The 17,415-nt window shown below is 40.8% G+C and overlaps 1 pseudogene; it reads right to left on the bottom strand.

Annotated features, from left to right (window-relative positions):
* Window positions 1–9,663: 9,663 nt before the first annotated feature.
* On the bottom strand, window positions 9,664–12,890 carry LOC105081401 (large ribosomal subunit protein uL30 pseudogene; annotated as a pseudogene).
* Between the last annotated feature and the right edge of the window lie 4,525 nt (window positions 12,891–17,415).

Below are 17,415 nucleotides of genomic sequence, written 5' to 3'. Positions count from 1 at the left end.
CAGGGGTGAGGGGTACACAGCAAAGAAAAAGGAAGGTGTAGCCCCTTCTGCAGGGGGAGGTCAGCTCACGCTGCCACCCTGCATGGAACAGCTGTTGTGTACAGAGGTGAGCAGTGCCCACCTACTGGCTGAATTAGGGGACAGGACCCTGGCTTTGGTGGCTGTCCATTTACCAGGATTGATCCAAGCAGGCATAAGACGGTAAGTTTTTTGTGTTCAAAGCAAAGTCTGGGGCTGGAAACATGGACAGCAATAAACTATGAAGCCCAAAGCAGATAACGAAGACTAAAACTAAGAGTTGGAAGAAGAGTGAGCAACTGGGCCCAGAACAGGTTTAGGAGGCGAGTCCTGGGAAAAGCCTTCAGAGAATGCCTTTGAAGGAGATCTCGCAATGACCCTGCGATGCGGGGAGAGCTGTACATGGCCCAGCCCTGATCAGAGAGGTGAATCACAAGGTTTCATCCTCAAAGAATGAACTACACCAGAAGAAAAGACAGTCACATAAAGAGATAAATATATACTACATCTTAGCTACAGTTGTGGATGTAATCTCCAAAATGCTAAGGTAGAAGAGAGAGGAACCTCACCTCATTGCACCCACTGTGGGGGCAGTGTCGTGAAAAGTTTTGAAGAGGAAGTCATGATTAAGCAGGGTTTAGAGTGATGCTGGCAGATAAGGATGTGGGAAAGGCAAGAGAATGGCTGTGCGAAGACACGGAGATGTGAAACAACATGGCGCTTAGGGAGCCATAAGGAGTGAGGTCATTCTGGAAGAGAGGTGGAGAGGGCGAAGGTGAGAGTCAGGAACGGAAAGGAGGACCTATGGGCTGACGTATGTTGGAGGGCCTCAGATTTCATGCTAAGGAGCTGCCACTGATGTGTTATAACCAAGCTGTGTGACTTCATCATGTTGGAGTTTTTGAAGGCTAAGTTCCTGGAGGGAGTGTCTGTAACATAGACTATTCATTTTGACTATGAGAATGAAAGGACTTGGCCAGTTAGAAAATTACTGCGGTGGTGGTTCACGTCAAGGCTAAGAAGGCTGGAACCAAAGTAGTGGCATTGGGGTTGGGGCAGGGCATGAAGAGATCCAAGATATAATTAAGACTTGATCATGAGTTAGATATGAGAGGTGAGGTAGAGGTAAGAGTCAAAGATGACCAGCTCAAGTACCATTCATCCACCTGCTATCGTCTCTCATGTCTCTAACTTTCCATTGCCCCTGACCCCTACATATAATCCATGTGGACCACAAAGCCCTCCTTGTCTGCACACCCCCCCCCCCAACCAACCAACCTTTCCAAATTCATGTCCTACCACTCTCCCCTTGCTCCTCGTGCTTTGGCCATACTGATCACCTCAGACACGCCAAGCACGCTCCTGTCTCAGGCCCTTTGCACTTACCTGTTCCATCTGCCTGTAATGCTCTCCACCCAGATATCCTCATGGCTGACACTCTGATTTCTTTCAGTGTTTCTGACCAAAAATCAATTTATCAGAGGGGACTCCTATAACTACTCTATCTGAAATAAAAACCGCTTCTTCTTGTCTCATTTTAAAAATACCCTTAATTCTGCTTGATTTTTCTGCAGAATACTGAGCCATTCCCTCTTTTCAGAAAAGTTCTGATTATTCTGTGGTAATGATAATCCCCAAACGTTTAGTGGCTAAACATAGCAAAAATGTGTCTTACTCATGCAGCGTGTCACTGCAGACCAGCAGGGGGCTCCACTTGTGGCAGGCACTCAGGGTCTCAGGGTGATGAGGCTTCGTTTAACATGTTGCTTCCACAATTACGGTAGCAGTGGTAAGGGAATGTGGTAGTCTGTGTCCAGACTCCTAAAGCTTCTGCTGGCAAGTGACACAAGTAATTTCTGCTCCTGTGTTTTTGGCACTACCAGGTCACATGACCACATCTAAATCCAGAAGGGGAAGGGAAGAGTGCTGTCACCATGTGCACAGCAGGCAGACAACCAGCGCTATTTGGGGAACAGCACTACGTTGGCACTATGATAGCAGACACATTAAATAATTATTTCTTTCTTGTCAATCTCCCTTCTCCAGAATTTGAGCATGATAGCAATGTCTTTACTTTGTTCCCTGTGGCTTCCCCGATGTTTAGAATATAGTAGGCATTTAATAAATACTTGTTCAATGATTGAACACCCGTCTGAGGTCTTCCTCTAGACTGAAACTCGTCGAAGGCACACTCAAGGCTCATCTGTCTTTGTATCTCCTTTGATTTCTGGACAATGTCCTGGACTTATTAAACATTCATTAAACTTTTTCTCAGGGAAGAACAACCTATGGCTTAAGACCATGCCTCCCTGTTTTATCAGAACACGAAAATAAAATATTTTTTAGCCAGAAGAATCCTGGAAACAGATTGGGGTGATGAAGGGAGAGAGAGAAAGAGGAACAAGGAAGAAGCCTTTTGACCAAGTACGGTGTGCTAGGCTCTGTGTTAGGTAATTCCAGAACTCGCATGGATTAGGGTAGTCAACTGAGTCTAGATTTCTCTCTCCCTCTTTTTTTTTAATTGAAGTGTAGACAATCCACAATTTTGTGCTAGATTCTGGTGTACAGCATAGTGATTTGTTTTATATATATATAAATATTCCTTTTCACATTCTTTTTCATTATAGGCTATTCCAGGATATTGAATATAGTTCTCTGTGCTATCAAGTAGGACCTTTTGTTTATCTATTTTATAGTTTGTATCTGCTAATCCTGAACTTTCAATTTATTTCTCTCCATCCTCTTTCCCACCCCGCCCCCTTTGGTAACCACAGGTTTGCTTTCTACGTCCATGAGTCTATTTCTGGTTTGTAAATAAAATTTGTATCTTTTTTTAGATTCCACATATAAGTGATATCATATGATATTTGTTTTCTCTGACTTACTTCCCTTAATATGATAATCTCTGGGTCTATCCATGTTGCTGCAAATGGCATTATTTCATTTTTTGTAATGGCTGAATAGTATTCCATTGTGTATATATATATACTACACCTTTTTTTTGTGCTGTTTTTGGTTTTTTTAATTTTATTTTTTATTGAAGTATAGTTAATTTATAATGTTAGTTTCAGGTGGTGTACAGCAAAGTGATTCAGTTATACATATACATACATATATACATATATTTTCAGATTCTTTTCCATTAAAGCTTATTATAAGAACCTGTGAACAACCTGCACAGCCGTACATGGCAGCCTAGCTCCCTCAGCTTTACTTCCTTCAGCAAACTCTCCCGTCATCTTCTGGCTCTTAGTGATTAAGATTCATCTGTAGGGAAATTTCTTCATTAAGCTTTTGGATCCTGAGAAGTAGTTCTTTCCCTTCTCTGAATATTTACATTCTTCTAAACATTTCTAGCAGAAGCAAATGCTTCCAATTTGGGGGAAAAATGTGTCTCTCAACTATTTCTTGGTAGGACAAGTAGACTCACACTAACAGGACTTAAGAACTCTGCAGAAGGAAACCCTTATCACTTAGCTCTGTCAGTTGAGTAACTGTGTTTCCTTATTGGCTGGAGGGTCCCTTAACCCACCACAGAAACCCCAGCACCAATCCACTGAGATGAGCATGTTTTAGAGATGGGCCAGATGGAAAAGGTCCAGGTTCCATCTGTTTATTATATAGATGTGGCCATTGTCCAAATCTTGTAAAATTGCCAGGAGAGAAAAAAACCACAAGGCGGTGCATTTTGAGGGTGATCACAGTTCTTTGGACTATTTTAAAAGCTCTATCTGTTCTGTGTATGTGTGTGTGTGTGTGTGTGTGTGTGTGTGTGTGTGTGTGTGTAAAGGACACCTTCCAGGTCTCTCTAGATCCAGGCAGACCTGGATTTGAACTTCTGATCTGTTGCTTATTAGCTGTATCAGGGCAGGTTAATTCATTCTGTTGCCCTTCAGTGTCTCCATCTATGTCATAGGGTTGGTGTGAGCATCAAGAGATGGTAGAGCTCATTCAGGCAGAGCACTTAAAATAGTGATCAGCACATACTAAATGACTGATGAATGGCAACTATTGATTGGTAATCATGATTTGTTATTATTTTAAATTGTATTAATATTTTATTGTTTGCAAGACTTCAACTCCCTCAAAGCATTTCTAATAGTGAGCTGTGGAGTCCCTACATCACTCAGACTTGAGACCTTTGAGACTAGTTCACAAGTGTGCTTCCTCCAATGTAGCCTTAAGAATAAATTCAAATATGCCAGCAGTAATCTTTTCACTTCAATTCAGCAATTATTTGTAGAGTACTTGATATAAGATCCTGGGCTGGGTAGAATTGCAAAGATATTTGTACCAGGATCCGTTACTTAAGGTGCTCCCTAAGACATGCGTAGTGACTGTTACAGAACATCTTCCTCCACTAGACTCTCTCCATGAACTCCTGGAGAGCAAAATTGGTGCCTGTTTTGTAGTTGTACCTCCAGCATCCAGCCTAGTGCCTGACACATATTTCTGAATGAATAAAAGCAGTGGATGATGAGTGCCAACAAAAGATATCAGTTCTAGAAGTCCTTCTCCAAGTCTTAGACCTAGCTCCATGCCTAACCATTCCCTTATCTCCATGAAACTGTGCCCAAACCTGTCAAGCTTACTGCATGTCACAGCACAGGATCACTCAGCTTTGCATGTGTGGGTCCTACTGTCTGAATGCCTTTCCTTCCTCCTTTGCCTAATGAGCTCCTAACCATCCTTGATGGTCCAGTCAAGTGCCAGTTCCTCAGTGGAACCTTTCTTGACCTTCCAGAGTTAATCACACTCTTCTTGGTGCTCTCCTGGTGTTTTAAACAAAGCTGCCCTATCATTTACAGGACCCAGGCAAGAGCCCCGATGGACACCCACATACCACATGTCCAAATGTCCAAATGCTTAAGTTATAAATTGAACCAATCTGGTTGAATAAAATATGTTCTATCTTCTTTCCTTGTCAAATGTTCTATAGTAATAACAGAATAAAACATTACTTTTGTAAGACTGAAATTTGGCAAAACATTGAAGATGCCTGAATTCAATTTGTCATTACTAACACCATTTAATGTAAAGGCTGGAAATATTTAGATGAGTAGTAAAAAAGATGTACGTAATTCACCCGTTATTACATATTATTGTGTACATTTTTACACAGTTATTCCATAAAATAGAGTTTTCTTGGCTTAGCAAAATCATTTATCATGCTGTAATAAAGAGTTTCATTTCATTTGTGTTATATTGGCAGTTAGACTCTAAAGGATTAAACAATAAAATATGGCTGTATTCAATGGGTACAAAATTAGATATATCTCATGAGTGCATATTAAAATTAGTGTAAATTTAAAAATTAAAGTTATTTTTGTATTTTTAAAAAAGTTATTTCTTCTAAATAGTTAAAATTGTCTATAAAATCAAAAGGGAAAAATATATATGGTATTAATGCATATCAACATTTAAAATCAAAATTATTAAACGAAAACAGGTCCATCTCTAAAAAATGTTCATACCCAGTGGACTGGTGCTCGGGTGCCCTTATCGGATTGAGCATGGATAAAGAAATGCAGCTGATCACTGTACAGAACTAAAGTTCAAAGCTTACCTCTGCAGGGCTCTGTGCCTAGTTTGCATATATTTAAATTTAATTTTTTTGGAAAAGTTAATGAAAGCTTATTAGATATTTTTATAAAAGTAAAACGACTTGCAAATCTAGTGTTCAATGTTCAATTGAATTACCAATGTAAATCAGTATTATAGTTCATGCGTTAGTTAGCTCTCAGTCTACATAAATAAATTTAAAAGTAATGTCAATTTTTTAAATGTTGCAAATTGTTTTTTTCAGAAACCATATGCAAAAGTTTTGAATAACGAGATAATTGGTGGGTATTTCCCAGGCCACAAATTGGAACATCAAGAGAAGCAGGAAAAGTGATGCTCAGTACTGCTGGGAAATGATGCTATTTCTACATAAGAGGGGAGGTTTGACAAGGTCATTTGTCCTTCTCTCTTACCTGAGAACTTCCACTGCTCAAATCCTCTTCTCACTCAAAGCAGTGTTTCATCTCCGGCACTGGCAAGAGCACAACCTAGACATCTTCAGGACAGTCATATGCTTATGGCTCAAGGATATGAGGCAAGAGATACGAAGAGGTGTTTCCCTGTGGGCCTGAAGGATGACAGTCTCGAGAGCAGTGTTTAGGATTGCCAGGCACATGCAGGCATCAAGGATCAGATCGTAGGTAACAGAGTTCATGAGCTCTTCAAGCAAACGTGTGTGTGTGGTGTTGTGAGATGCTGCCAGTGTTCCTTACGTATTGTTACCGCCATAGAACCCTCGCTTCCCCGGGCATGCAACCTTGAAATCATTCTGGACTCCTTTCTTTCTCTCACATCCTATGTCAAGTCCATCCCGTAATCCTATTGGCATTAACTTCAAAGATAATTCTTGAATCTGACTGTGCATCCAGCGCCTACACCACCTTTGTAACGCAAGCCACTGTTACCTTTCATCTTTTGTTGGTGCTCTGAGCCTCCTCGCTCATCTGCTTCCTCTCTCCCCTCCCTGATGCCTCCTAAAGTCTATAACAGTAGGCAGCCATCCTCTTAAAATACAAGTAACTGTATGTCACTCCTATGCTCAACTTACTTCAATGCCTTCCTGTTACATTGAGAATAAATTCTACGGTCTTTGCCATGGTCTCGAAGTCTGTCCGTCACTTGCCTCCTCTCTGCCTCTCTTCCTTCATCTGCCATTTACTCCTTGCTTGCTGTGTTCCAGCTGCCCTCAGAGCATTTGCCCTTCTCCTTCTTCCAACCTGGAACATTCTGTGTCAGAGAGTTGACCACTAGTCCCAACCTCATTCTCTACTGACCTTTTCTAAAAAGAAAACTTTGTCCTCCTCTATTCCTTTACTTCGTTATATTTTTATTTAGAAAATAAGTAATTTTTAAAAAAATTTAGATGAGATTGGATGTGTTCAGGATGGTATGGCTGTAGACAGTATTTTTTTTTTAATTTAGAAGACTTGGCAATCCTGATCTAACAAATCTATCTTTTAATGCTTTGTGCCTGTCATCCAGAGCTGTTTTTTTAGATTTGGTCTATGTAGTTCAGGGGCCTAAGTCAGACTTAACCCCCTGTTTCTGGAGATGGACATCTTACCCAGGTTTGATGGGTGCTGTCCACAGTGCGTGGTTTGAGATTAGACAAGTGGAGCGAACAAATATCTACCTAGTGCCATTTCAGAGTCATTTTGGAGATAGAAGCTCTGATTTTGTTGGAGTTGCTAAACTGGAGCTATCAGTAGCCATTCCACCCGTTTGTAGGAGAAACTGCTTGAAATAAAGACAACACAGAGGAAACTGCACTTAAGAGAAGGAAAGAGAGATTCTTGAATATTTTATTTGAGCACCTGGATTTTCAGTCCAACGAGCAAATGAATTCACTTTTCCCGTAAAGCCAATTTGATTTGTAGCCATCAAAAGATTCTTATGAACAGAATTATTCTGCATTACCATCTATATTTACCCAACATTCTCATACAAAGATTTACGAGTCAATCAACTTCTACTGAAGATTTGGTATATCTAAAAAGAATTGCCACATGGAGGGTAATGGTAATAATCTGATATCATGTATTAATATTATTTTTTAAAATTTATTTTACTTTATTATTATTAATTACAGTACTGGGGATTGAACTCAGGACCCTGTGCATGCCAAGCACACACTCTACCACCGAGCTATACCCTGACCCCTTTAGTATTCTTATGCTAATGTAACATGACAATTATATAATATAATAATAATTTAATAGTAAATACTCTAAAACTGTACACTAAATACATTTCCCACAGTCTAAGAGAAAACAGTCCAAGAAGTTGAGCAATTCACAGGGTGCTCCTCATTGATGTTCCACATCCAACCTTATGCCTCTGTGCCTCTCTTAAAAAATATGCCTCTTTTTTCTAAACTCCTATGGGAGAAACTCTATCCACCTTTGGGGAAATCCTACCCTTACACACAGGATTTGGTTTTATTCCTGGGTCCACTTCCCTAGCATTGCATTTCCCCAAGTATGAGTTACTCAGGGGTTGGGGTGGAGTGAGGGATGAGAAGGGGTGGCACCAGCAGGGCAGTCCGAGGTGGCCGCTGATGTTCCGAGCGCCTCAGAGCAGCCCGAGGTAGATGTGGGTATTTCAAGTCCAGACCACTTTTCTGATCACCCTGCTGGGTGAGTGGCAGACACCCTGTCCAGCAAGCGTTTCCTCTTGTCCCACAATGAACTGTTGGATTACACACATATAAGTACTAACAGTTCTGGAGACAATGTCGTCTAGGCCTGTAAGAAAGAAATGATTTTCCAAGCATCCCCCTGGAGTCTTGCAGAGTATATTAGCTCTTTTCCTTGATCCTACCTCTACCCTTTGTTAGAAATGACATTCTCTCAAGTATGATGGAAATATGAGAAGGTCTTATACCTGCGTAATGTATAGGAGCTGATTACATTTTTAGCGAGGGATCATCCGCCTCCCCGGTGTCTTGGTCTGGGAGAGGTGAGATGGACATTGTCTACACCGGGGACAGCTTCATTCCTTTAGTAATATCTTTTTTATAATATCATTTCTTCCCACTAGTTCTGGAGCTCCTTGAAAAAAGTCCCAAGCTTCACAGCCAGAGTAGATAGTTAATAGGTGTTGAATTAACAAAAGATATCTGCCAGGGTTATATTTAGGATTCATTGCTCATGAGTTTAGTAATGGACTTAATTTATCTACTTTACTAAACAGGAATGGATTTGGTGTCTTTATCTGGGGGCAAGCTTTCAGTTTTCCAGAAGTTGCTGATAAAATAATATCTGAGAAGAAAAAAAATAGTCCTCAAGCTCCGTTAAAATGGAATTGGTTCCCATATTGGCCAGAAGAGGGCAGAGTCCCTGTGGGAATGTGACAGGATAGATGTATTTTGATATTGCAGAAAGGTTTTCTAGTATATGGCACTGGCTAGGGAAGGGAGGAGGAAGTGGCAAAGATAGTTTGGTGGGAGAACAGAGGGAGAAATAATTTCTAGAAGGTGAAAGGATGGGAAGTTTTTAAAACTGTTTGCCCCCAAATCATCATTCATTTATGAATTTATTCCTTTATCAAACATCACTGAGCATGTACTATGTGTCAGACGCTGCGCCTGGAATGAGCAATGCAGAGATGGACACAATAGATGTGGTCTAGGGAACGTGCAGACTAGTAAGGGTTACAGGAATTCAATGACAAGTGCACGTATAATTAAAGATTTTGATAAGAACTATGCAAGACTGCAGCAGGTTGTTATGAGAACTACTTTAAATCGGGGGCGATCTCTCTGATAAGATGAAATCTGGAGAATGAAGAGTCGTGTGGGAAGTTGGGAGAAAGGTGTTCCAGGCAGAAGGAACAGTTTGTATGAAATCCCTGACATTGGAAGGAGGTTGGAATGTTCAAGGAATTCAAAGAAGGTCAGTGTGGCTGCACAGGGGTAGTGGCGTGAGATAGATTTAGAGAGATAGGAGAGGATCAGGCAGGCCTTTTAAGCCATGCTCAAGGATTTGGATTTTGCTTTTCTTCTTCTTTTCTTTTTTCCAATTTGAAAGCAGTCACTGTTCATTAACTGACCAGGTTACAAAAATAATCACAGTAGATACCTTCTTAGTTCCTCCTTCTAATAAGCCTGTTGATCTGGTGCCAGCATCTTCACCTTCTACAAAATGGGTGGTCTTTTTCTTCATTCCATCTTGTTGAGAAGACAATTCAAAGTGCCACGGGAATTTGTTTGCTTCTCTGAAATGTTTTCCAACAGAATAGATGTCATGAATCAGACCTTCTGTGCAGATGGTACCATAATGACCAAGAGATGGGGCAATCCATGTGTTATCTGTCAGTGCAATTCACTTCTTGTTGATTTTGCCATAACCACGCTTGGAGATCAGTTCATTTACTGACTTTAGGGTTGGGTACCCCATGCAATACATGGTTCCACAGTTGTCAGCATGTCAACTGAAGCCTTGTTGAGCTTCACAACGGTGCCACTGAAGACCTGGAGGAGGCAAAGAAGCTGCAACACCTCTTGGACCTTCGGGCTTACACCATTGATACCTTTGGTCCTGATGGCAAATGCCAATTTGGGTTACAGGCACACAGAAGTTGCCGGTTTTTCTTGCCCTCCTAGCCATTCAAATCTCACGTCTGTACGTCTGCCTGTACTCCTTGTAATGGTGCTTAGGTCTTTCATTGATAAGCTTCCTCTTTGCCTTTCAAACCATCTTTTGGGCAAACTTCTTTCTCAGGTGCTTGATCTTCAGTCTGCAAAATTCCTTCTCTTTTTCTTAAGGGTTTCTGGTACAGCAGGAACCTCCGTTTTCCTCTCTTCTGCACCCTCCATGACTCCAGCCGAGAAGAGCGGATGTGGAATCCTTGTACAAGCAACAGGAAGCCGTTAAAGGCTCTTAAGCAGAAGCATGGATCATCTCATTCATGTTTTTTTTTTTTTTAATGTTTTTTTTGGTTGAGGGGGCGGTAATTTGGTTTATTTATTTATTTATTTATTTTAATAGAGGTACTGGGGATTGAACCCAGGACCCTGTGCATACTAAGCACTCACTCTACCACTGAGCTGTACCCTCCCCACTTATTCATATTTGAAAAGATCGCTCTGACTACAGTGTGGAGACTGAACCAGAGGGGCGCTGGGGGAAGCAGTGGCATTAGGAGGCTGTTACAGTGCATCAGGGAAGAGATGATGATAGTTTGGTCTCGGGTGGTGACAAAAGGTAGAGAAAATTGGATAAATCAGAGGCAGATTTAAGGACAGACTTGACAAAACTTGGTAATCAAAGGTTGAGAAAAGGTGCAAAATGTTTTTTGACTAGTTTCTATCATGAGCAATTGGGGGAGTCTAGGGAAAGGCAGGCTGGGGATGTGAGGATGGGGAGTGGGGGGCAGAAAATGAAGAGTTCCGTGTTGGACCCATTAAGTTTGAGATCCTTGTGAGATACTCAAGGGGGGATATTCTGGAATGGAGCTCTGAAAGGAGGGATAAGTGAGAGACACAAACCTGTGACTCAGCCCCATATAAAAACAGTATCTGATTCCATGAGTGTGGATGAAGTTAGAGAGACAGGGAGGACACAGAGGGCCGAGAAGATGTGCCGGACCGAATCCTGAGAAACTGTAACAAAGGCAAGGATCACAAACATTTAATAGTCAGGATTTTGTGGAGTAATGGGAAGAAAGTCCTTTCAGAAATGTATCCAGTTCGTGGCCACCCAGTCTTTCTTCATGGAAAAGACTCTTATGTATTAGTTTCCTCCTACCACTGTAACACGTTAGCACGAACTCAGGGGCCTGAAACAACACAAATTTATTCTTTTGAGTTTCTGGAGGTCAGAAATCCAAAATTGGTCTCATTAGGTTAAAATTAAGGCATTGGTAAGCCTTCTGAAGGCTTAGGGGAGAATCTATTTCCTTGCATTTTTCTGGCTTTTAAAGGCTGCCCACATTTCTTCGTGTGTGACCTTCCTCCATCTTCAAAACCAGCAAATGACAAGTTGAGTTCTTCTCAGGCTGCGTCACTCTGACACGGAGTCTCTCTCCTGCTTTAACTTCTACAGATCCCTTGTGATTACATTGGGCTCACTTGGATGACTGAGGAAATTGTCCTCATTTCAAGACCTGCAGATCGGCAACCGTAATTCCATCTGCAACGTTAAGTCCCCCTTGCCACGAAACGTAACATATTGTAACACACTCGCAGGTTCAGTAGATTAGGACGTGGGCATCTTTGGGAGTCATATTTCTGCCCACCAAACCTTACAAGTCTTGCTTATTCCTCTTTGGAAAAGTGTAGAAGGGCACACACTGTTCTTCAGGCACTAGAAGAAAATCTCCTGTGATAGTCCAAAAGGGTGCACTTGACAAAAGCGGTGAGACTTGCTCACATGTCTGTGTATGTTTGTGCACCCACATGTACGCTTAAGCGATACACCTAGTTGGATAAGAAGGAAAAACAACTAGCGAGGTTATTGCCTAGGGTCTCGTCAGCTAGAAGAGCTATTTGTTTGAACAGGGATCCTTGGGTTGTTGTCATTACTACTGTCTCTGTCTTGGTCCGTTCGGGCTGTATACCATGATGCCATCAACTGGGTAGCCTATAAACAACAGAACTTTGTTTCTCACAATTATGGAGGTTGGGAAATCCAGGATTAAGGTGCTGGCAGATTCTCAGTATCTGATGAGAGAGAATTCGCTTCCTGGTTCAGAGACGTTCATCTTCTCACTATGAACTCACAGTGGAGGAAGGGCCGACGGATCTCTCTGAGGTCTGTTTACAAAGGCACTGATCCATTCATGAGGGCTACACCTTTGTGACCTAGTCACCCCCAAGGGCCCCAACTCTAAATATCATCATGCTGTGGGCTAGTATTTTCAACATATGAATTTTGGAGGACACAAAGCTTCAGTTTGTAGCCGTCTCTTAGTATAACATAATGTCACTTAACGCCTATTAGAATGGTTAAAAAAACCAAACAAACAAGAAAACACAACCCTTCCTCTCCTTCCTCCCCACCCCCCATAATACCAAGTGCTTGTAAGAATTAGAGCAACTGGAATTCTCACGCATTGCTGGTCAGAATGCAAATGGTGCAGCCACTCTGCAAAACAGGCTGACGGTCCTCGGAAGGTTAACGTAGAGCAATCCTGCCTCCAGGTATTTACCCAAGAGAAAGGAAAACTGATGTTCTCATGAAAACCTGTACGTGAATGGTTATGGTGGCTTTGTTTGTAATCACCAAGACTGCAAACCACCCAAATATTCCTCAACTGGGACACTCACAAAATGGAACAAAAAAGGAATGGACCGCTGTAAGTACCAATATGGATGAGTTTCTAATGCACAATGCTAAGAGAAGGAAGCCAAACTCAAAAGGCTTCAGACTGTATTCATTTTGTGACATTCTGAACAAGACAAAATTATGGGGAGAGAAAGCAGATCTGTGGTTGCCAAGGACCGGGGATGGGGGAATGAGTTGACTACATAGTGACACGGGGCATTTTGGGGCTCTTGGAACTGTTCTGTATCTTGATTGCAGTGATGGTTACACAGCTGCAGGTGTTTGTCAAAACCCACGAAGCTGAGCTGGAAAGGGTAAATTTTTACTCTATGTAGATCATATATTAATTTAAAAAAAGAATGTGCACAGATTCTACAGGTCTTTTTGTTCCAAAGGTCCCATCCTAGGTCTATATTTTTATAGAGTATTAATCCTACTGTCTTAAGAGAACCCGTGTCCCACTTAAACTAATAAAATAAAGGGGTTTTTTTTGTTCGTTTTTTTCCCACAGGAGCTGTCTAAGTAGCTTCCCTGTTGTGATAAATCATAGGAAGATCAGGGAACTGGGGAGTCATGAAATCAGGGTTCTGATACTAAATAGTTCTGCAGCTTTAGACAAAACACTTCAGCTTTTTAGGGCTTAGCTGCTCTGTCTATAAAATGGGAATAAGGCCTGAACAGACCTATCTCATGGAGTATTACAAACATCAAAAGCCCAAGGAAAGTGTACATTGCAGTGCTCGTCAAAATGGAAAGTTCCCCTCCATCATTAAAGTATGGTTGTCCCTTTTATAATTCCGGTGGCTTCCTGTTTAAGGGTCGCTGGCTTTGCTGGGCAGCAGGGTCAGCACTGAGGACACAGGAACTGGTAATCTTCACCACAGTCATCAGTGGCTGGCATCAATGTCATCACAACTGTCATCTGCAGAGAAGGAGACCGAAGTCTTCAGAGGTGACGTAGATGTGCCAAAGTCACCCAGGTAATCCGAGGAAAAGTGGAGACGAATTGAGGGCTGTCTGACCCCGGGCGCATGACCTTATTTATTCCTGATATATTGCTTCTCTCAGAGCTGTTTTCTATTTAGAGGCAAAATGTCCACTTTGGACTATGATATATACATACAGAGAATCATATTGCATATACATATAGATGTTTATATACATAATATCCACGAGAAAGCCGAATTTCTACTAACCCATTGAAGTTTTTGATCAATACAGATATAAAAAAGCAAAGAGGGCAGACTGAATGAAATCAGCATTTTTACTACTTGGCTGATAGAAATTTTACTTGGGCAAATGGGTGTTTGTTTATATAACCAATAATGTTCTTCTTCCCCCCATTTTTTATTATGGTAAAATACACCCAATAATGTTTTGTATAAAAAAAAAAGATGAGATCTTACTTTGGTGTCTTTTTTTGAGTGACTTAATGCACTTTCTTGAAGTAAATGCTTATTCACTTCAATTCTCTTTTAAAGAAATATTTGAGGCTATAAATTTATATTTAAGACCCACTTTAGCTATACCCCGTACGTTCTTATATGTAATACTTTTACGGCTGTTCAAGTCTACAAACACCAAGAGTCATCAACTCTACTTCCTAAATAGTTCTCAGATGGCTCCAGTTCTCTCCCTCTCTGCTGCCGCTGCCTCTGTTCAGGCCACCTTTATCTCTCGCTTACATCATTGCAACCACCAGAGGGCTGATCCTTATCTCCGTTTTGCCCCCTACTCAATTCTTTCTGCTGTAGTCAGTGGTTTTTCTAAAATATCAATCTGATTACATCATCCTCTGCTCAACGTATTCAGTGGTTCTCTATAGATCATAGGGTAAACTTCAAACTTCTTAACTTTGCTTACGGGGCCCTTCAGGATCTGGCGCTGTTTTAAAAAATATTCCTCCAGTGCCTTCTGTGACCATTGCCCTCTTCCCAAAACAAACCCACACTCCAGCCATTCTTGCAAGCCTTAAACATGCCGTGCTCTTTTCACCTTGACACCTAATGTATAGGACTTTACATCTTTGAGATTGATGATAGTTCTTGAGTTTACGTTTCTTAATTCCAAAAGAGTGGAATGATGGGAAAAAGAGTATACCCATGCAAACGCAAATACATATAGATACGCACCCGCACCCACACATACATACGTATGTTTGTGGGTACACACACACAGATAAATATACTGGAGAAAAATGTATGGGAACTGTACAGAAATGTATACATACATATGGTGGAAATTACAACAATATATGCTTTAAAAAATTGTACATGGATATCCAACCATAGACAGCAGATTAGCCAATGCATTGATTTCCTCTTCTTCCCTAGATCCCATCAGAATCATAGTAAAGGCATGTAAAAGCTATAGGTCCACAAGGGAAAAAATGATGTGACTGGAGTCAATAGAAAATAAGAGATTTCCACATATTTCTGGGATACAGATTTAACAAATTTAGCAGAGCAGAAGCTGCCTCTTCTACTGCACACACAGGGAGATAGAGACAAATCAGATTTGCCCAGAGGAATCCCAGAAAGGCTTAGGATTCGGGGATGCCAAATAGAGTAGTGGGTGGTATGTAGGTTTAGGGCTGAAAACAGGGTGACTAAATGGGTCTGCCATTCATTTCCTAGGGTATAAAATGTTATTAGCCTTTGGGTTTCTATTCCGAGCCTAGAAGTCAGAGGTGACGTCCCAGGAGACCTAAAGACTCTCAGAAAAAAAGGAGCTCCACATACCTGTGTATGAGGAGTTATAACAGTAAAATCAAGAAAGTCTCCCAGAGAACAAAACAAAAAGATGAATTTAAAAAACATATTTAAAATATCCAGGCAGTGTAGAAGATTAAACCAGCAGAATCAACATCTGATCAATAGGGTGTCCAAAAAGATAGACTAGAGAAACCAAAGGTGAAGAAATTATCAAAGAAACAATATAAGAAAATTTCCCAAGATGACAGTCAAATAATCAACTTCTCAGTGAAATATTCCCGGACCAACCCATGTGAACTGGAGCCCCTCCACCCAGCCCCTCCTTCCTTAACAGTTCTCCATTGAACTACAACCACATCCAATGTATTTTGCTTGTTTGTTTAATGTCTCTCTTCCGGTTGGAATGTAAGCTCCCTGCCGGCAAGGAATGTTGTCTGTTGTGTCACCTGATGTGGCATCCTCATCGCCTGCTCACTGCTTGGCACCATCAGTGTTCAATAATTATTTGTTGAGTGAATGAAGAAGTAAATGATTCTAGAGTTCTAAATCCTCATCTGCTGTGGAAAGAAGTCAGTTGATAATGCCTCCAACTGGATTCTCAAAAAAATGATATATAAGCCTATAATTTAGAAATGTAAGTCAGTCACCTGAAGCAGCGGCTACAAGTTACAGGCACTTAATTTCATCTGAGAAATCAGATGGGAGAGCAGGGGAGGGAAGAGGCAAGTCCCTGTTGACTTTCATTATAAGTTTTTGCAGACTCTGCTTTTTTCATATGCGCCTGCACTATTTATTTATTTTTTAAAGAGTGTATATGTCTTAGAAAACATTTTGTATTTACTGTAAATATATCGTATCAACAATAATAATAGCTAACATTTATTGAGCACTTATTACATGCTAGGCATTGTGCTAAGCTTTATATTGATTATTGAACAAAGTATTACATATCTGTTATCTTTTTTATATGGATTGAAAACATCTGGATTTAACCTAAAAAGAGAAAAAAAAACCCTCGATCCCTAGGTATATTTAGTCACGCAAGCTCAACTGAATACATTCTGCTTCTCAATGCTCATAACAAAGACATGAATGTGATATGCCTCCTCATGTCCTTAAAATGCAAGAAGAAAAGCATCATGCAATAATTGTTTAAAGTTTTTATTTATTAGGAAATCCTCGTAGAACTGCAGAAGTGCTTGTCAACAGGAACTGTAGAAAGTGAAGGGAAAATGTGCACAAGCTCTTTTGGAAACATCTGTCAGTGTCATCTGCTGGCTCTCCCGCCACCCTTCTTCCATTCCATATTTCTCTTTCAGTCTGTTCATCTGAAGCGTAAGTGCTCTTTGTTTCAGGAAATTTATGGGATTTTCACAACATGAAGTGGCCTCTGACAGAGTCATTTTTGGCCCTCAGCTCTGATCTGCTTCCTCCTGTCTGTGCCCAGATATTCTGTTGGGACGTCATCCATCACTTGTTCAGGAACACACGGAGCCATTGCCACTGCAAATCATTCTTCCATAATTGCAGAGGTGAAATCGAAACATTGATAGTTGTTAAAAAAAAATCCTTTTAGCACAATTTTTTTTATTGATGTATAGTCAGTTTACAATGTTGTCTTAGTTTCTGTGTACAACATAGTGATGCAGTTGTACGTATGTCTGTATTCCTTTTCAGATTCTTTTCCATTATGGTTTATTACAGGATGTTCAGTATAGTTCTCTGTGCTGTACAGTACAACCTTGTTGCTTATCTATTTTATATACAGTAGTTAGTATCTGCAAATCCCGAACTCCCAATTTATCCCTGCACTCCTCCCCCTTTCCCTCCTGGTAACCATAAGTTTGTTTTTAATG

Source organism: Camelus bactrianus, chromosome 12, assembly GCF_048773025.1.
Source record: "Camelus bactrianus isolate YW-2024 breed Bactrian camel chromosome 12, ASM4877302v1, whole genome shotgun sequence".
Taxonomy (NCBI): domain Eukaryota; kingdom Metazoa; phylum Chordata; class Mammalia; order Artiodactyla; family Camelidae; genus Camelus; species Camelus bactrianus.
The sequence above is the reverse complement of the archived record's forward strand: the minus strand, read 5'-3'. Positions and strand labels throughout refer to the sequence as shown.